Source organism: Lytechinus variegatus, chromosome 14 (assembly GCF_018143015.1).
Source record: "Lytechinus variegatus isolate NC3 chromosome 14, Lvar_3.0, whole genome shotgun sequence".
In the NCBI taxonomy this organism is placed as follows: domain Eukaryota; kingdom Metazoa; phylum Echinodermata; class Echinoidea; order Temnopleuroida; family Toxopneustidae; genus Lytechinus; species Lytechinus variegatus.
In genome coordinates this window covers 5,781,286-5,803,623 of record NC_054753.1, presented here as the reverse complement: position 1 = coordinate 5,803,623, position 22,338 = coordinate 5,781,286, and the positions used below count along the sequence as shown (strand labels likewise).

General features: G+C 35.5%; 2 pseudogenes; both read right to left on the bottom strand.

Moving 5' to 3' along the window:
- LOC121428152 overlaps positions 1–5,126 on the bottom strand; it is a 34,974-nt pseudogene extending 29,848 nt beyond the window's left edge.
- A 7,313-nt stretch (positions 5,127–12,439) lies between these two features.
- Positions 12,440–20,011, bottom strand: LOC121427897 (annotated as a pseudogene).
- Positions 20,012–22,338: the final 2,327 nt, after the last annotated feature.

The following is a 22,338-nucleotide window of genomic DNA, read 5'->3' as shown; positions in this document are numbered from 1 at the left end:
GCTTTTTCATCAGTTTAGTTTATATCAACAAAATCACAGTCTTTATAATCATTCAGAATGGATGTTTCACATGTAGTTTTGATATCAACACAATGTATCGTGTCATATTCCCCATGATGATATGATGGACCTGTTCGGCATCAATGAAATTGATGATAAGGATACTTGCTGTAGACAAAATACGAATAAACATAAAGATTTTCCTTGTTCCTACATTAGTTGAGTTCAAGACAATATAGATATAACGTACAGGTGTATATAGGCTAAGATGTGTATAAGAAATAAACCAAAATACTTATTAGATTTGTTTTAGCAGTAAAAATGGCAACATAATACACTCGTTTGAAATTGAATTCCCCCAAAAGGTTTTATTTGTTCAACCCTATCAATATATTTGTCAATATATTTGTCAATCAATATATCTCCCCCATCTTTTACATTGCTGGGACTAGAATTACGTCACTGGTCAGTGTGTAACTTAATGTTTAAATCTCGAACACCACTATGCCACACACAGCTGCGTATATACCCGTGATTATTCAAAAATCAACTTGAACATGGCCCTCACTCCTACAGCTACCTTGCTGTATCCTGTTTACAACTAAATATGAGGCAAAGGACCTCAGAAGTGGACTTTCCTTGAAATTGATCTTCATCTTGAGAAACTGGGACAAGGAAATTATTTGATAGCTTCCTCTGGTTTCCGATACGTAGCTTGCCTGCCGGTACATACTATACGAGTTCAGTGATCAATGTGACAGTTACACCAGCGAAACCGAATCCACACAGACCATTGATATTCAATTCGATAGAACGTAAATTAAGCTTTGATTTGCCTGGAGTGCGTTTGTTCTGACTGTATCATTAGGCTGGGTTTTATTTTTTTGGTAAATTAACTATTAAAATAATTCTCTCCTTTCTTTCTTACTTTCTTTCTTTCATTCTTTCTTTCTTTCTTTCTTACTTTATTATAATTTCTTTCTTTTATTCTTGTTTTCCATAAACATGCAAACAATTTATAATCAATTCAATTTATCTTAAATGACAAATATGTCTTACTATAAAATGTCTCATTCTTCAAAGCTTTAAATCAAGATGATTAAGATGACTTGCTGACCAATTTTTTTCAAAATAATTTGCTTGCTTTGTTATTCGCGCTTTGTGTTACATGTGTATGTTCATTATTTTACACTTTCGTGTGCGGACTTGTATAATATACATATACGTTCTTATGAAGAATGGGATGAAATAACATCTTTCAGGTGACGACTGTTGTAATTCATGTTTAAAGTAGATTTTGTTTCATTTATTTAACATAATCTAATTCACTTACTCCTGTGGAACATGGAGGACAAGGTATTATTTCTTAAACCTTACTTATTTAAATACTTTATTGAATGATATGAAATTATGATATTATTCATATTTTTAAATTAGATGATATTTTAATATATTGTTTTCTGTCAACAAAACACAACAAACTTTACACAGTGAAATATTAACAAGATTTTTATTCTTACGTAGCATTACGACAATAAACATGATACTCAAGAATTTAAAGGCTATTAACTCTCCACAAGTGTACAGTATTTGCTAGATCTGACATAGGTCTAGTAAAAGGAAATTGGTAAAATCATTTTTTTATGATCATTTTCTCTTGTATTACTTTATTCTGTATACTTTTGTTCAGATCCTTATCATATTGGGGTTAAATCTTTCCTCTCATAAATAATAATAATAATAATAGGCATCTATGTAGCGCCATCTATCTAGAAAAATTCTATTTCGAGGCGTGTTGTTATTATCATTATTACACCGAATTTGGCCCGGGCTGCCTTTCTGTTCAGCGCCCATGCATTCACGGAATTAATCCTGCCGGGTACCCATTCACCTCACCTGGGTTGAGTACAACAGAATGTGGCTAAGTTTCTTGCTGAAGGAAATTACGCCGTGGCTGGGATTCGAACTCCCGACCCTCTGTTTGAAAGTCAGAAGACTAATCCGTTGGGCCACAACGCTCCACATTCGTCTGATTTAGCATCATTGTAATAATTCAAAGTCACAGTATCACTACATGGGTTTTTAAATCGAATTAGTTAATTTAAAGACTATCAAAATCATATATTTCTTCTTTTTTTTTGGGGGGGTGGGGTGGGTGAAAATTAAAGGTGTTAATACAAGCGGGTCAACACTTTTTGTGAATACCATTTGGTTATTTTTTTAAGTAACCCGCAATAACTCCATAATCTTAATGTGTTGCGGTGTACAACGCCCTTGGAAGGGAATGAAACACTTGGAACAAATAAGCTCGTGTGCAAACGAAGGTTTGAGGACAATTGAACAAACAGTATTACAGAAAGTTATGAGCATTTGAAAGTCGAGATCACTTATTTAATTGAGGTCATCGCATTGGCAATACGAGCAAGAATCGTTATGTCACTTGTGTACAGCTCTCCCCTGTGTACCCTTACAAAAATATTCCAAATAATAAAACTCCATATCCACACATTTAATTAGGTAAATCCTATATTACATGTCCAAGGTGCCGTACTAATCGATTCCGAAACAGCCCCATTCCATTCATGACAAAATTATTGAATGCTATTTAAACTCATATTGAACTCTTGGTTAATACAGGATAAACTCAAGTTGATAACTGACGACTGGATTTGATTATTGAATTGAATTCATTTCCGTTAAGAAACAAATAAAATACATGTGATAAATGTGAATTGATAAATGAGAAAAAAAAAACGGTAGGATGACCCTAGTCAACATCATTCCTGATGCTGCTTGTCTATCGAGGGCTTCCCATATAGCATAAAATAAAATTACACAAAGGTGAATTATATATACATTTAATATAGAAAATAACATACAATGAAAATTAAAAGTATACGGTCATAACATCCAGCCCCATGCACCCTCCCACTACGTTAACACACATTACACTTCAATGTATAGCAACTATCAATTATGTTCAATTCAATTCAATTCAATAATGGTTTATTCAAAACATGCCTCGCCGCCAAGGGATGAATAAAAACATGTGTACAATTTACAATAAAAAAATACTTAAATACAAACATGCAATGACATAAAATTACTAGAACTTCTGTTGTTGTTACTCAATTTGAAATTACGAATACATTTCAAGGTATTGTGCAATAAGTTAACAATTGATATGATATTTTGCAATTTTATAATGTAATGATTCATTTGCAATAATTGTATTCCTTCGAAATTGAAAATGCAATGATGTAATGCTTCAAAATGTAATAATCAAAATTTTACCACTAAAATTTGCCACTTTTCTATTTTTGTTTATTCTATGTACAATCCACAGTCATGATGTGAAATGGCAGTTTGTATTTTAATCAGGCCCATTACACCTTGTTTACATGATTTTTTAGAAATAAAAATCAAAACTGAATTTCTTGTTCTTTATATAAAAAATGAAAAAAAAAATGAAAATCCATAATTTATAGACATGAAATGAAATACTCCGAAAATTTGTTTTGCCCGATTGATCGTGGGCCCGGCAGCCACCGTGCAGCGCCAGATCGACGAGGCTCTATCCCTTTAATTGTTGAACGCCAAACAGGGTAGCAGCAACTCCAATCTTTTAACGTCTTTTGATCTGACGCGGCCGGGGTTTGAACCCCCGACCTCCCGGTTGTGAGACGGACGCTCTACCAACTGAGCCAACACACCGGTTGGCTCACTTTCGAAACTTTACCTCATATGATCTACTTATTTAATAATAATTCGCAATGGCCACATGCAAATATTATTTTTAGGGTCGACATGTTCTAATTTGTTTATCGCTACATATCGGCATATTTATTACATCATTGCATTTTCAATTTCGAATAAAAAGGATTATTACAAATGAATTATTACATTATAAAATTGCAAAGTATCATGCTATCTATTGTTAACTTATTGCACGATATCATAAAATGTATTCATAATTTCAAATTTACAGTCATTATCAAATATCTTTCTGATTAGCTTTCCGTAATTGTAACAAACTGAGATTCTGACCATTGTATTGTTTTATTTTTTATCATGTATATTGTTTGTACTTTTGTTTATGTTTTAAATGTGTACATGTATACATATATTTCTATATATTTTTTGTTGCTTTTTAGTTCTTATTCTCTTATCTCAAATCTTCATTTTTGTCATGTAATTTATGTCTGTTCAAATGTTTGTATTTATTAACTTGTTCATCATTTATAATTCATTGCTTTATGTGTTTCAACTTTTTATGTACGGACTTGCTGAAAAAACAGCCTTGCGACTGAAAGCAGTTTTTTTTATCCAGTATTTAAATAAATAAAACATACAAAACATATATTCTCGTCACTAAAATTACTGCTATTTCGTCTTCCTCACCCCCCCCCCCCCACCATCTCAAGAATCACCTATGCGACCGACAAGCCTCATTCTCGTCGTCGTGGTAATTATAATCAGAATCCATTCAATGTTTTATACACACTCACCCGTACATCCCTGCGCAATGGCGCAAAGGATAAAAACACTCCACCGGACTGTCAACATCGCCTCTCCCAAGTTTTAAAATCCTAGTCCAAACCGATCCTTTCGTAAATCTTTTCTGTAGTAACTCTATCGGGCATAGCTGTACCACAATTAAAATAAGAAAAAAAAACATGTGATGTTTCCGTCCTTAATTTCGTTTTAATTATCGTCTGAATATCTACGAATGCATATTCAATCTTTATCACTCATCTTGTTTAACAAGTAAATATGCGATTGTCAAGACCCCATGCTTCTGTTTGAATCTTCAACACAGGCGGAATATTAAACACGTTAAAATTCGACTTCACTCATTTCGAATTTTGTAACTTGGACAACATGTAACATTTGTGTAATAGATGATATCCCGATTACTTTGCATTACGGCCCTCTTTAATCTTTGTGTCAAAAGCTGACGAAGTTGAAGGCATCCACTCGATCAATTATTCAATTGATTTTCTAAAACAGAATGCAAAGAAAACAATAATCTCACAAAGGAAGAATTGAAATTTACTTACCAAATAGATGGTAGTAGATAGTGGTCTGCCCCTCTCGTCTTAACCTTGATAGTGAAGGCATGAAGGAGATACTTCATACTTTTAACCGATTCAGTGTTCTACCGCATCCTGTAAGAGGATATTTCCGCCAATCCAAGGGACGGTTTCACAAAGCTGCTCTTGGAGTTATGATAGCAAGTAAACCACTCAGACCATATTTTACTCCTTTTTCAAACCATATAGGCGAACGTTTACATCGAAATCAATAGATGGGAAAACAAATAATAATAAAAAAATTAAGTTATATTCCTAAATAAATTAGAATTACTCTACCTGTATAAGAATCCATACAGTTCTTTTCTCTTTTTTTCAAAGGAGAAATTCATCACATACTAGTAAATTTACCGGTGGCAGCGTGGGGATGGGGGTGTAAGTTTGATTTCGATTAGTGTGTGTGCAAATGCGGGGGTGAGGTTCAGAGTGGATGCCAAATTTATTGATCGATCAGATATATTTCGTTAATTTAAACGAAACAAAAATAAACAGACCTTTGTTTAAACTCTTTGGCCAAGTAATATCTTAAGTGAAACACATTTAATGTATATGCAGTCTCTGAGTCTGATATAAAGACAATTATAGTGGGAGAGAACTAATTTCATATATGAAATAGTGGAAAAAATTGTGTGCATGTACTAGACAGTAAAATTGACTGCATTTGTATTGCAATTAAGGTTAAGGGAATTTGTATCAATTAGGTATCTTGTGATGTTTAAGAGACCTAAATCATTTACTACATGTATATCAAGATGATACATGGCAAATATCCATCGGCAACGATGCTTGTTAAAGATAAAAGCAAGTTTGGCTATTTCCAATGAGTTGACGGTAAAAGAATAATTGGTCGGCCTCTTGCAAGAAGGAATGTAGGGTAGATTTTTACAATTATTTTATAATATGAAATAGTGAAAGAGTACATCGAGGACAATATAATGATGCAAAGAAATATTTCGAAAGTAAAACTCAAAATATCAGCACATTAAAGAGGGCATAATATCAAGAATATCATTAATATACCCATATTAAGTTTTTTTCGGAAGCCAATGAGAATGAATTTAAGAAACATATTAAGAAATCGAATGAATTTTATTCGCATTTATTTGGTTTGGTCAAATGTTACATCATACGTTATATTACCTTTCTCTTTTAATAAGTTTTTTTTTAAGCTTAACGTCCAGACTTCACAATATTGACTAAGACTTGAATCATATGCATCAAGTAACATATATGTATTATGCGAAAAAACCGCCTCAAACATCTCAGAGATAAAACCTCAGTAGGCCTATTCCAGAAAAACTCCCTCGAAAGCCTGCTATCGTATTAACCAAACCTTTAATTGAGTATATTTAATTTGATTAAATGCTTCCTAGTTGAATTGTAAACAAAACTTTTAGTTTCTGTGATGATGTTGTTATATATGTAGATATAACCAAGCCCAAACACGACAAAATAACAGACACTGATATTCACTGTGTTGGTTTTAGACTATTCCACTCTTAAAAACATGATAGAGGAATCATATTGGTGTTGTAATTTGAAACAACCGAAGTCCAGGAGCAACTCGAGATGAGTTGATAATGTATATAACATGTATAACGTATATTATACAGTACATATCATCTTCAAATTTTCTTTTGTATGAATATTTGTGAGCTACGACTCCGAACAATTCAACGCGTTTTCAAATCGGTAAATGGAATATCCCCCCCCCCCCCCGAATTGTGGAATATTCCGTATTGTAACACGTGACCAAGAAGTGATCAAACTTGTAGAAATCGTAGATTAGGCAATCTTGACAAACCATATCAATAAACTGAATATAAATATCGATGCCTTTATCGCACTCTATGACCAACATGGTAAGCGTTCAGAAGACTTTGAGCTCAACAAGGACTCCCGAGATGTATTCAAACACGGGGAAATAGATGTTTTCAATATCGCCGTCGGAGATGACGACTTGGGGGAGCCCACCTTTATCGAACTCTGGCGGGACAATTGCCTTCCGGGGGATGATTGGTACTGTGAGTTCATTCGGATAGAAAACTTGGCATCGCAAGAAACTGATATGTTTCCTATTCATCGTTGGATTCGTGCTGGGTTTCCGGTCAAGCTAAAGAAGTATGATACCCTACTTCCGCAAGATGATCCTAACCTTAACCAACGTCGATTTGAACTGGAATGGAAGAGGGCCAACTATCAACCAATGTGGCATAGAGTCACTGGCATGCTCTCGGTGAGTAGAGATGGAACATCCTAATTTTTAGCTCGCAATTATCTCTCTGAGAATTATCTTGGGAATCTCCCTTTTCAAATCCAATTGGCCCCCTAAAAGTTATCCTCCAGTTAATAATGCATTTTTCGAAATAGATATCATAAGAAATTATTCCATAATGAACTTAGCAGACACCAAGCAAGGCCAAGTCAACTAGAGATCATGGAGATGATAATACAATTCCCATATTACTTATTCGTTTGAGGTTTATACTATGATAAATTCCCTTTTCCTGTAGAAATTTTGCTCTAATCTTAACTACCCCCATTTTAATGTTTACTTCCACAAGCCTCACTATCAATTATAAATATTCACTGTTGTATTTTGAAGTTTAATTCAATATTGGACAAATAGCATCCGACAATTGCTGAAAAACAAATCACACCTTCCATTGGTTTCCTTGTTCGCGGTTCTGTATCTGCCTCAAAAGTGTTTTTTTACCGATTCCAAAGGCCTTCAAATTCAGAATAACATTACCATGATTTCCGATTTGTTTCCTGTTTTATAGCTTCGATACCTTCCGCCAACTGAAACATATGCTGTCAAAGACGATGTAAGTATGAACTAACATTTCCCATTGATGAATGATGGGGTAATTTATTAGAAAATCTTTGAGTTTATAGTGAAGCACGGGGACGTTTTTTTTTGGTCCAATGCCAATTCATCTGATTGTCAACTGGTCTCCTATCATTTTGGTCTACCATCAGTTCGTTCAATATCCACATGGTCTACATGTAATTGCCGTTTCGTCCATTCATCATTTCGTCTAATAACCAGTTGGTCCAGTAGCTATTTAGTCCACGTACCATTTGGTCGTATTGGATAAGTGTTAATTGGGCAAAATAAATAAGATTGGGCAAAATGAATGAAAATAAATCGAATCGACCAACTGGTTTATGAGACGATTTTTTCATAGACAAACTGGTGATAAGACGAAATGATGATTGGACCAAATATTTATTGGACCAAATGGTTGTTAGAAAACGCTGATGGACGGGATGACATTGGACTAAATGAAGGTAAACCATTGTGGTGAGAGGGCTTGGGTGCAGCGGACTCATTCGCAATTTACCCGGTGGTCATGGTGGATTGTTGTGTTTAGTGGTGATGGCGCTTTCCCATCTATACACAACAAAAAAGTAAGTCCCCCCTTAAACAAACATCAATAATTTCCGAACAAATGCGAGTTTTTAATATATTTTTACATGGGCGTGTAGGTAATTTTATAAGCTACCCTCTGAGTAAATTTTATGGTCGTATCTTACGTCATGCCTCAGTGAGCACCACCAGAAGGCAAAATTGTCACTTTTCAAAAGCCACAAGCCAAGTATCACGAGTTAGATTCCACTCTATCATATTGGAACGAACTCCACAATTATGAAAAATAGTCATTCGAAAAGACGATACAATTTTTTTGGCTAAATTTCACGGTTGAGTAAACACAGGTTAAAATTTGCTTTAATTTGATTTTTTCACACATTTATATCGATAAAAATGATCGAATATGATTTCATTTATTATTGATAAGAGTGTCATTATTCATCGTTTCACGGATTAATGAACACTTAATGAAAATATAGAGATATAGATTCACCGGAAACGTTATGTACTACGAAATAATTTATCCCAGCGTTCACACATAGGCCTGCAAGGCACAGCTAAGTTCCCGCAATCAAAGACGAGATATGCTGTCATTTTGTGTATGCTATCTATTCTGGCGAGCAGTATAAAGACAAATGCTCAAGGAGTAGGAAGGGATCATTGTGGAGTTTAAAAAGTAAATCATTTTTTTTAGTTTTATGCAATAAAACTAAATTAGGATGGAACTACATGCTGTTCTGTAGCCATTGTGCCTTTAAAAAATGGCTAGAACAAAAAATGCCTTTTTAGATTGCTTCGTATAGTAGTTAGTATTAATTAAGTATGTTATCATACAAGTGAGCTTATATTACCAGACTGCACCGTTAAGAATGTTGCATTGTGTTATTCTCATAAGGCAATGGAAAAGACATTCTAATGCGGGTCGCATTAGAGAGAACAGTTTAGGGTTGTTGGTTGGGAGTAGATATCGGACTAAAAAGAAAGAGGTACCAAATGTTTGTATATGAACTAATGCAATTAAATACTTAGGAAATTTGATTGACCAATACAAAAAAGAACTATAAAAATAGGATGATATAGAATAACATACTATTATAAACAGTGTGAGTAGGTTTTACGCTTTTTCGTTTAGTTCCGAATTGCATTTTATTTTGTTACATTTTTTTTTATATTCTTTTGTCATCGCTGAGGAAGCATGCAGTTAGCAACCAAACATTTCGGGGTTATTCTTCGTTTTTTTTTCTTTATTTGTTGAGGATATATATATATCTATATTTTGTATTATTAGCAAAGCCATGATTCCTTTACTAGAAGTTCTGGCTGACCTGAGTGAAAGGGGTGTGGCGGATCCAGAGGTGCTACCAGGCTACCACTATCGTGATAATGCATTGCTTCTCTACAATTCAATATCAGACTACGTTAGGGAAATTGTGAACTACCATTATGGTACGTCTCAAAACTTACCAACTCTAAATCCAATCACACAAAACTGCAGGAAAGTTTATGATGTAGTTTACATTTAAAAGAATACCAAACTGCACAAACAATGCCTCATATTTTTGACAACGCGATCCATGTTCTGTATATTTCTCAAGTGGGTAATTATGAGTCCAACCTATTTGGGTCAGTATTTTATCTAATGTCCAGTAAGTTTAAAATAGGCAGCAATTACCTTAGAATGGACTTCTTTTTTATCACACCGGATGAATAAAAATGCCCCAAAGAAATCCCTAAATGCTGGTTGGACCCAAGATTCCCCTCATGTAGCCATTTTACCCAATATCTTTCAGAGTAACCAAACCCAATATCTTTCAGAGTAACCAAACCTCCAAACAGATCCCAAGCCATCTAAAAAGGAGACAAATACTATCTTTCTCCATCAGGAAAATTCTTAATATACTCCAATGAAGATGATGATGAAGAAGAAGACCAGTGAGAACAGATCTCTCCCCAACCATGCCAACTGATACATACTGGAAAGGTGATCATGACGAATAAAGATTACGATTTTCACTATCTTTTTAAAAATGAAAATTGAGAATATTCGCTTCTCAAAAAAAAAAAATCCGTTAGCTTGCATGTACACTGATATTTTGCTGATGTTGTAGTTGTTTTTGTAGTCGTTATTTTTTGTAGGGTACAATTGAAACCTATGTACCGATACATGTCGATATACTTATCTCAAAAGCCACCATTTACTTGGCAGATGATCCAGGGAAGATTGCCGGTGACAATGAACTACAGGAATGGTGTCGGTTCCTTGGTGGAGAGCCATTGATGAAAGAAGAACTGACAGGCAGAAATAAAGGTGTGTACGGGTTGTTACACATGGACGCCTGCAGTAGTACTGCATGTGTCTAATTTGATTAATACCCCAGCCTTATATATCTATTTAAATATAATATCCAGGATTTCATAATCGGAATATCAAAATTATGAAATTATAACGACACAGAACATTAATAACCCCTTTAATATATAAAAAACAACTATTAGTATCAAGAGTTATGATTAAGGAAACATCCCCTACATACGAAGAAACTGGGATAAGTTGAAAGCTTCATAAAGGAATTGAATCTACCATTATTAGACACATTGCTCTACTAGGCCAGAAGTTTTACTATTAAGACGTGACGGAAAGGGGGAAAAAAGATCTGAATAAAAGGAGAAAACATAAACACTATTACACTAAAAAAATCAATTTCAGATGTATATGACACCTATGACGTTAAAAAGTATCTTTCCCTACAAGTTATGAAAAATGTGTCACACAGTAGGTCTAATTATGCAAATTAGAGAATCGACGATGTCACTCACTCGCTTCATATTTCATTTAATACAATGCGAAGAATAGTTTAAAAATATGTCACTGGGTAACGTCATCTGTTACCTCATTTGCACACCGAGCAGGATATGGATATGACTGATGTGTGGAATTGAGCAAACTTGTAATGACTTATTTAAAATACGATTTTGTTGAATGTTTTCAGCATTTACTTTAATTTGCCTATTAAACATTTTATAACAATCAGATTTTGGGGGAAGGAGGGGGGCGGTAGCTGTTTTTTTTGAGTGAGGCGACTGTAGCTGCAAGAAGAATGCACCAGATGGAAGTGACGTTAAAATTCGCTCTTAAGATCATTTACTACATAGAGTATATGGCGTACTTGCTACATGGATTACTGGTTGCTTACATGTAAATTAGTCATGTATAATAGTTCCTGATGAAGATAACATATTTGTGCTATACCGTGTGAGTAAGAGAAAAATGGCATAGTTATATTCCTTGAAAGAGTGTTTTCTCCCAAATAATTTGACACCATTTTATGTGGTATAATTATATTTAGACTTGCATAATCAAGAGCAAGGATATATTTTTTACTATGATGTAAAATTTGATTTACGCCTAGGTAGTAAGACATGGCTGCAATAAATGAATCATGATGCCAATGATGTCATTATCGTACATGAATTGCAGTGAACGTCATTGCAACCCCCTTTTCATGAAATTAACTAGAGTGTCGATACTTAACTGTGTGTCTTTGAAATTTTTTTTTAATGTTATTAAATGGAATTGGAATTAAGTCTTGAAAAGGGAGGGTGTTTTGCGAATGGATAAAATTGAGGTGTTGAAAATTAAGTGTTGCCGATCATATATTTTGTATAGGTATTACTTTAGGAGGACTAAATTTGGGTTTTTGAGTGCATTTTCGGGCGTTCACTCTCACATCATACCTCATATTACAGATGGTGACAAAAGGAACCTTCACGCTAAGAGTCGTTTAAAAAAGAGAGCTAAAATTGTAACTAGTGCCTTTTAATAATCAACTCCATGATTTATGTAATCATACATAATATTTGTGCCAAATTGATGATTTGTATGGGTTGGAGTTTGCATCACTGGTTGGAGGAGATCAACGATTAACCTTGTTAGTATCACAAGCATCCAGTGTTTGTTGTTTTGTATCAATTACTTCTTTCTTTCTTTCTCAGTCACTGTGAGGAAAAACAACAAAGGTGTGTTATTGTATCAGAATTTTCAGGTAGTAGTCTGCAAATTGTCTTAGCGTTAGGACTTGATCTGTATACATTTATCAAAACGATATAACAGCCTGGCAAATGCAGTTGGTTATTGATAGTGAAAAGTCTCCCTCCCATCAGCCACGTGAAAACAATCAGGAGAAGTGTATAAGGTAAACTAGTAGCATATATGGCATGCGCACGCCCAGTGCACATTGGGAGTTCTTCCGGCGAACGTGTGCATGCATTTTCAATCCCTTGAACATAGCATGCTGCGTAACGGACAACATGCGCGATGTAGTTCTGCTCATGCGTACTGTGGAAAAGGTGAGCCCATGGTCCTTGCGCGTAGATCGCTACGTCAGTGCCGGAGTGGGTCTCGTACTTTAATGGCGCAACAGCGTCTTGTAAAAAATCGTTGGCATCTGTAAAATTGATAACAAATTATAATAAAATAATGAAAAGTAAATACGAGATATATACAGAAGAGGTATATTACTATTTGAAGAAAAAAACTCAACGTAGGATTTTCTTTTTCGCAAGCCAAATTTGGACTGTAGTTTCGGTATGTTATTTTCTGTTAAGAACAGGTTATCCACCTAAAGTTTTCTTTCTCCAAAATATATGAAAAAAAATAAATTGGATTTTATTTCTTTTGAATACTACAATAACTATAAAGGGGGATCTTACTGTAGTCTGAATCGAAGTGATTTGGTCGTTTCCCTGTTTGGAAATAACTTTCAGCTATCTTGACTCCTCCCCGGGCCATTGGCGTAAGTCAGGGTCAGGTATGGAAGATCATCTGTGCCATTGTCTCTGTCATCGTAACCTGATGATTAAGCGAAATGATATGAAATAAAAACAAATGTTTATATATTTTACAAATTCTTAATGAAAGCTCGCTGTCATTCAAGTGTATGAAATGAAACAATGATATATCTTAGGTATACATAATGGTATGGAAAGCCATGTGTCATGTGTTTTAAATCCTAGAGATGGACGAATAAACGTGGATAGATGAAGCAGGTAGAAATATCCTGTTCAGAATACAAACATCCAGCCCCAAATATCGAGTTTTATCTTTTGATCTACAACTCTTTTTTACCAACTCAACCCTACCTGTTCTAGTCTTGCCAGCTACTTAAAGGAAACCAAAACCCAAAAAGAGTAGCAATCTTATTGGAAAGAGTAAACTGAGAGGAAAAATTAAAAAAATCAAAATCGATTATGAAATAAGCAAGTTATGGACGTTTAAAACGTCTTGTTGTACTTTCTATGGGGATCCTCAAATTGGCAAACGTGCTTCAAAATGGCTGATTTTTTGGACAGCTTTCCATTTGTTTTATACACAAATTTTCAGATTTTCCCCAGTATTTTACATATTTCACATTATCTCGTCCTAATCTTGATATATGTGGTGTGAATTATATGTCCCCCTGACATATGTTGTGCTCAGAAGGAGGCAAGATGCCATTTGAAAGATAATAAGGACAATCTAAAGATTTGTGTACAAAACAAATGAAGAGCTGTCCACAAAATCAGCCATTTTGAAGCACGTTTGCCAATTTGAGGATGCCCATATGAAACACAACAACAGTTTTCAAACTCCCATAACTTGCTTATTTCATACCTAGTTTTGATGAAACGTTTTTTTTAATTGTTCCTCTCATTTTACTCTTTCCAATAAGTTTGCTTCTCGTCTTGGATTTTGGTTTCCTTTAAGACTCGCATCTTTTTCCGGTTCACAGTCCTCAGAATTTGACTCATCTCAGAAAAGCATACTCTAACTTCTAACACTTCATCGCGTATCCGTTTTTTACTTCTTCTATCCACTAGAACTCAAAACATGGTGTAGCGTAAACCTTTATGGCGATTAAGAATAGACAGCTTACCAAGTATAGCATTTCCTCGGCTAGCAACCCCACCAAAACTCAAACTATGGCCATGGTCGGCAGTCACGATGATGAGGGTATCCTCGATGCTTGTCATCTCTACAGCTTTGGCAACTGCCTCATCAAAGGCTATGGTATCCTGGAAAGCCAGGTATGCTTTCCCCAAATGGTGGCCGTGGTCGATTCGTCCAGCTGGTCAAAAATACATTGATTTGATTACCAGTATTTATTCAGATAGAATAGGAATCATAGATATGGTCAAATGTGTTATTTGACCTTCATATATGTCATGACGTCATTAAAATGGCGATAACACCCAAATACCTTAAAGACCATATCAAGGCAAACTAAATGTCTAGTTTATGATAATGTGATATATACGATAATGGTTTCCAGTTAAATGAATTGAATTATGTTTTTATAGTCTCGCTTTGTCTTCTGTAAATCCATTCTTAAAGCATTGTATGAATGAGCATGATCAGCAAAGCAGATACCGACATGACCAAATACATTATGTTAATTTCTTTGGCATATCATCGACCGATTTGGAGTTGGTTTCTCCGGTGTGGCTGTTTCATTAAGGAATAAATTAACCCTGAATAAAATAAGAGTATGGTACTCTTCACGGGTACCTTCAACCATGAGAAAGTATCCATCATTGTCCTTGCTCAGCAATCGAATCGCTGTTTGTGTCATCTCGACAAGAGAGGGCTCCCCACTCTTGTCAGTTGCTCTCAAACTCTCGAATTTCATAAATCCTGGTTCGAACAGACCTGGGAGTATTAAATCACAATACAAACATAAGTGTGGTGGCTCTCTTTAAGTTCATAAACCTGTATTGCTTATAACTGAGGTCACAGCATTGATGCCATCTGTTTTTTCAATGATGCTAGTGTGTGGTAAAACATGTAAAGTAGACAATATTGGCCGAGAAGTTTGCATCCTTTGAACTTCTCGAGGTTACCATGGTTACCCAGACAAGTAATTCCGTTCCAGGTTCATCATTCGGCAAACAAACACTCGATATTAACTACAGGACTAAAAACGCCATGGGCATTGTCACATAGTTTATACTCGACATACCCAGCATTATAACCTACATGTATGAAGTGTCCTTCAGGAGTTTTTTCAGCGTCCTAGTTAGATTTTTTTCCTCAAAACCTATAGCAGATAACACTGTATACGTGTTATAGGTCAAAAGTTTAAACTTGGTGTGTGGTTTTGTAGGTCGGAAACTACGGGAAAATGTATAAAAACAACGTAAACATGGTACAGAAGATGTTTATTTTAAAAAAATACCTAGTAAGTATTCTGTTGATAGAATATCGACTTCCTTAAATGCTGTTTCGTTCCACACAAACTTCGCAGACAATCCCTTTTCTGAGAGCCAATATTTGACCAGATTGACGCCGTCTTTCCGCAGACCAGTCACGTTTTCAGAGCCGTACTCTGGGTCTAGGGCTACATCTGGTAAAAACTGATTTCGACCTCCCCCAAGAATGACCTGCAGAAAAAGAGACGATTATATGATAATGAGACATATTTAGTATGTCTGTACTAAAATAGAAAGAGTAATAATATTGCCAAAGATATATTAACTGCCTGCTCTTAACTAGCTCCGTAATATACCAGTTAGTAAGTACTTTTAACAATACCAATGAATGTAGAGCTTACGTTTATAAAGTTGTTATCTTCGATTAGTTGTCGTGCGATATCTTTACATCCCGTTTCTGCTTCCTTTTGAGGAATGTCACTATCGTTCTCCCAATCTCTCTCGGGCGAATGTGCGTAGGTAGCTGCTGGTGTCCCATGTGTTACACGGGCCGTGCTGACTATTCCGGTAGATTTACCTTTGATATTAAAGAAATCGTCAAATAAAAGGACGCATAACAATCGCTAAAATGTTCCCTCTGTGAGCAGGGTAAATAGCTAGAGGGCGATTCCATACGTGTCGTTGAGGACATTTTGTCAACAATTTCTAGTCTCTTATAGCTGATTGCTTCAAGAATGAAAAATCATTTTGGTCAATAATAAAGTAATAGTGGGTAGTCTGTGAAAAAAACTGTTTACCAAAACAAAATATTTGATTATAGCCGAGGGCAATAATGTTGTGTGTCGTACGAGACTAAAACAATGTCCCGTACGACACGCAACAATTGGGCACCTTTCGCAAATCTCTACAACGCGAGATTAGAGTCGGGTAACTCAAAAGTTAACGATTAATCATAGACTCGAATTTCTAGATTGATTGTACATTACAGTCAATACAATCAAACGTAGAAAACTGTTTTACAATCATTGCCAAGCTTTGTGTTACAGGCCCTATAGATCTTGCTTTTCGTGTGCAAAGCTCTTTCATACGATACCAGCATGCCATGCCATGCCATTTGCCTGCCTAAGCTCGCGGCGGGACTGCACCTGTATCATGGCTATGACTCCAGCTGGCTGGGGACATGCGAAATGTAGATTATGACATGGATAAGAAAGTGGTTTTTCAAACAAATCGAGTACATTTTGAGTAAGGAAAAAGGAAAAAACGAATTAAGGGTTAGATATAGATCATTACAGTCCATCGAATCGATATTGCATTTAATGTGCATTATTTGTGGATCACTGGCAATTGATTCCATGAGTCAGATCACCTCTCAAGCCGAATCATTTCCCATGCGTTGACATGTACACAGCATGCAACAGGCCATAAACCGTCTAAATTTGCGGAGTTTTTTTCTTTTGCCTGCACCTTCTACATAAACAATATGCCTCTAGCACACAATGTAATGGGCAGTATGTTTTACTTTTCCGCAGAAATGGGGGTTTGCCGGGGGGTACACTTCCATTGATGAGTTGGTACCAGGCGTGACCATGGGGTTTCGAAAAGCACCCTAAACAAGGGAAGGTCTTTTCCAGATTATGAAAATGCATCTCTCAACAAGTATTTGGGTTGTGACACCCTACAAGTAGTGGAAATATATCCTTCAGTATTTTAATCATTGTTTCTCACACCCTCATAACGCTACATAGGCCTATACGTAACGTACTTACCCACTCTTTCCCTTTTTACGTGTGGTTGCGCCTGCATCCACCATTCAATGGAAGTGGGTCCTCCGGGCGGCCTCTCGAGCTCTGGGAGGAACCAAATTTGGATTTGGAAAGTCGTCCTAAATCAGATATATCGCTGTTACCATAGTAGCAACCAGAATTTTGCACACGAAACACAGATTGAATGTTTCCGTTCCAGATGCGAAACGAAAAAAAAAATCTCATGTCACACAATTTGCATTACAGGACGGAGTTTTACGACCATGACGACGGGCCCAAAAGTCTCTTCCAAAATGAACTACAGTTCTAAATAAGCGTACGCGTCCTCAAACGAAAGGTCGGGATTTTCACCCATGGACAGCATATTTTTGGTTGTTATTTTTTTCATGTCTATCCACTAGTACTCTAGTTATGTTACCACAAAACAATTTGAAATTCTTAGTTTGTTTTGACAATAGGTTTAAGAAAAAATGTTGCGAAAATAGCTGATTTTTCTAGCATGGAATCGCCCTAGAGTGGGAAAAGAGGTGGGGAAAACCACCCTATAACTATTGTTAAAGTAGTAAAACAATAGAAAATAAGGGGGGGGAGAAGAAGGAAATGAAACAAAATAGAATGGAAAGCATCGAAATGGTGATTTTAAGCAACAGATGAAAATCAATCAAACGCCAAAAAGATCATCAAAATCGGTTGTAAAAAAAATATTTCATGTTAAAGTTTGGGCTTATTCTTTCACAAAACAGTTATTCGTACAAATCGGTGACATGCAAGTGAATCGATGAGTCCCCCCACTCATTAATTATTTTGTTTTTATTTTTTGATTATACATTATTTCATATTTGAAAATAAGGGCTATTTTGACTGAACCATAAAATGTTAACAAAGCAATGTAATTCCACACGTTATATAGGGAGGAATGAAACGTTTCACAGGACAACGGGAAAAAAAAATTTCTTGGGGGTCCATATAATACCAAAACGTAGTGATTAGGTGACGACATCAGTCCATTTTATGCATACTTTATACCGGTATGCGCATACAACTCTCTGTTTTGTAATTAAGTAAATGTCATTAATCTATTGTTTTACATCCGATTTGTGTTACATATTTAGTTTTATGCTTGTTGATTTTTGTTTTTTTCAAATGATTTTTTTTATATGAGAGGGTGGACTTGTCCTTTTAGAACAGCCGTTGCCACATTTTACTCTGTTGTACCTGCCCGATGAGCTTGTACTAGGATTGAGTCAACCTGTGCACCTTTGGCCGACTCACAGTTACCCCTTTCAGCACTGTCATCTAGTCCAACCAATCCCGATCTCGTCTTGATTCCGCAGAAGAACGCCGTAGCCGATCCCGCCGAGTCTGCTATTTGTTGATCAGTGTTGTAAGTCTATGTATAAGCGAATGAGATAGCATGATGCACAATTAGATTATTAAATGACAACATATTGCTTTCCTATAGAAGGGCCACTGAACTATTTTTCTACTTTAAATGTATAGGGCATAATCAAGAATAAAGTCAATATCACGATTGCCAGTACAGAAAAAAATTAGGACTGGGTTGAATGGCATTGGATGCAAGGTAGGCACCAGCAAGTGCATCCATTATAAAGGTGATAAACTTTCGTCTAAACAACTATAATATATATATTTAATATATTTATGACTTTTTAAAATGTTTTTTTTTTTATTTTTAATCATAAATCATTCTAATGTGTTCATAGTGATAAATCCGGATTGATTTCACTGAACATACATGTAAGTAATTGCAATTACCTGCGCTTTCTAAAATTGAAAATATACCTGGAGCGGGGTGCCCCATTCTACGAAAAAGCCTCGATTTTGTCCTTTTTTAAATCTCTTTTCCCCTTCTCTCAACTCTTCGACCCTTTTTCTTTCTTTTTCATTTATGTTACTTTTGTCTCTTTCTCCATTTCGTTACCTCTCTTTTTTCATTTCTCCCCCTATTGTTGATCTCCTACTTGACGAAATCGTTTTCATCTACTACATGTACAAGTTCTTGTCCGTCTCCGTTTTATTTCCCCATTCGTTCATCCCTTATCCCTTCCCTTCTTCCTGCCTTTTCTTTCTATTTCTTTATTTTCCTATTTTTGGGCCTGATCTTTGTATTGTCCGTGTGAAGTTGAATTCAGAGATTTCTTTGGTGGCATGTTGCAGAAAGGATTTACCAATGAATCGTAACAGGAATTCTGGAATCCGCGAATTAAATAAGCTGAAATTAATGTTCCATTTAAATCGTTGCTGATAAATTATTTCAAATCCTTCGCCTACGGTACCCAGATAATTTTTTAATATATCTGTAGAACTACCTTAGAAAGAGCCACATGTGAGAACTGATCCCATGCTAACGATCCCTCTTCGCCGGGTTTTCCTGCTTGTTGACCCCTAAAGATACGGGCGGCAGTGGTAGTAGTGATGCCCATCCCATCCCCTAAGAAGAAAATCACATTCTTAGCAATACTACGAATGTCTTGACGGTTGAGAGCTCTCCGGAGCGTTTCCTGTCCTTGGTTCATCCAGAAGTTTGCATCTAGATAAATAGATAATAATGATAGTGACAAAACAACATAAAGAAAATAATTTAGGATTTCCAGGCAAAAATCGAGAGTATAGCATTGATATTAACTTTTCTTTCTTTCAATTTCGAGGATATTCCTTCTTCTTACTTTAAAAATTTGTAAAGTTTTAATCAGAATAAATGGTTGTTTATTTTTTATTAATGAACAATGCCCTTATTTTTCCATGTTTGCGAAACGGTCTTTTTTTTTACCACAAATCGGCTTTCGGTTCTCGCAACGGCATGATTTTATCATTCAATTTCGTCTATAGCAATCATACAGATCAACTATTAATTTCGTACGAACATTATTTTTTATTCTTTATTCATTTATTTATCTATTTATTCATTTATTTTTATTTGTCCGCCCTTTTCTTGTTAACACAAAATCTCGAAATCTACGTCATCAACTACATGTATCTTCAATATATCATCAGACATTGGGATTTATCATGTCATGTGTATAAAACAAGTTCAAGGTCAAAAAGTCATCATGACGTCATCTAGACGCTATTTTATAAAATCCCATTATCAATCATGTCTTCATTATCATTTATCAAATATTAACAATATTTACATCACTTTAACTACAGGTCAAAGATCAACTGCCCATGTCATTAAAGGTCATGTAAACGTCACGACGTGCGTTTACGCGCGCGTCAAATTTTTAAAAAGCTCAAAATCACTTTTTGACCAAAGGAGAATATGATTTAGGTCGTTTTAAGCATTTAAGCGTTCCCGCTGCACTATAGAACATAGGATCACCATTTACTTATAATCAATGCATCGATAATATAATTTTGATACCTTGATCAACCTTCTACGACAAGTAATAACGGAATTAGCCTCCATCAAAGTTTATAGCACGCACAAACCATAGACAAATTCAATTCAGCATTTATTTCCAATTCATTAAAAATACAAGGCATTATCATGTACAAACAAAGAGACAATAGAAATCAAAACAAATCATTGAAACATGAATAAATACAGACGAAAGTGATAATCAAAGTATTATTGCCAAACCATTGAAACAATATAAAAAAGAGGAAAGAAAAATGAATGGGAAACAGGAGTGTATATACTAAAAAGCCAGGAGAAGCCTTGTTAAAACGCACATACCCAAAATAAATAAATTCTTAAAATAATTGTAATATATGGATGCGGCAAGTAGCAATAGAATAAAAACAAATGAAACAAAAAACAAAAACATAAAAAAAATCAACTAGACATGAAACAAAATTTATGTAAATTATTTTACTATGAGGATCTTAGTAACTTTGGATCAGTTTATTTGTACATTGCTTTTTATAAATATGCCTATACATAATTCATAATACTGGTAGCTAGTAGTTGTACATGTATATGTTGTACATGATAGTGTATACAATGGCCTATGGCAGCCATTTTGAATATCACGAAAACTAATTTTTTGTCAAAAATTATTTTTTTCAGAGAGTATTTCACTCCTCCATATTTTCATGCATTTCAAAGCCAATGTGCGGACAATTGTAGGATTTCATGGGTAATTTGTATATTTTGGCGGCCATATTGGATTTTGCCAATTTTCCGAAAATGCTCAAGGTTACACGAGTGGCATCATTCAGATTCGTACTCGAATTGACAAGAAATCATAAACAATATTGAATACATATATATATGTGTGTGTGTGTGTGTGTGTGAAGCTATACATGTACAACAGCTTTGGCAACTCTTTTATTTTAAATATTGTGTACAGCCATGGTCACACCGCCCGAGCGTTGTTGGAGCGGTCGTGGAGCGGAGAGAAAAAAAATCATCACCGCTCGCTACCGTTCACCATTTTTTATTTCGATTTATGTTTTTGATTTTTCCCCAATTTTGTGAGCGAAATTCGGCCGCTCCACCGCTCCAACAACGCTCGGGCAGTGTGACCATCCATGCCTTAAAGAAATGGATGAAGAGAACAATGGTAGACGTAGCTTGAATCAAGGTTCCCCAGAGCTATCTACCCTTTTGGAAAAATTGGTGATGCTGAAAAAATGTCTCTGCCGGGAATCGAACCCGGGCCCCCAGGTTTGAACGCCGTTGCCTTAACCACTAGACCACAGAGACAGGTTAGTGGCTAGGGCGACCCTGATCCAATTGACCGTCAGATAGACAGATTTTCGACACCATACCAATTATAATTTCCTTTGTCTGGTGAAGTTTGGTTTTGAACAATGACAAGCCGCCATGCCTCAGCTGGATCAAAGCTAGTGTTTTGATACAGTACACGTATGGAAGAAAGTATACAAATGTGTGTGAAGCTATACATGCACAACAGCTTTGGAAACTCTTTAATTTCAAATGTTGTGTAAA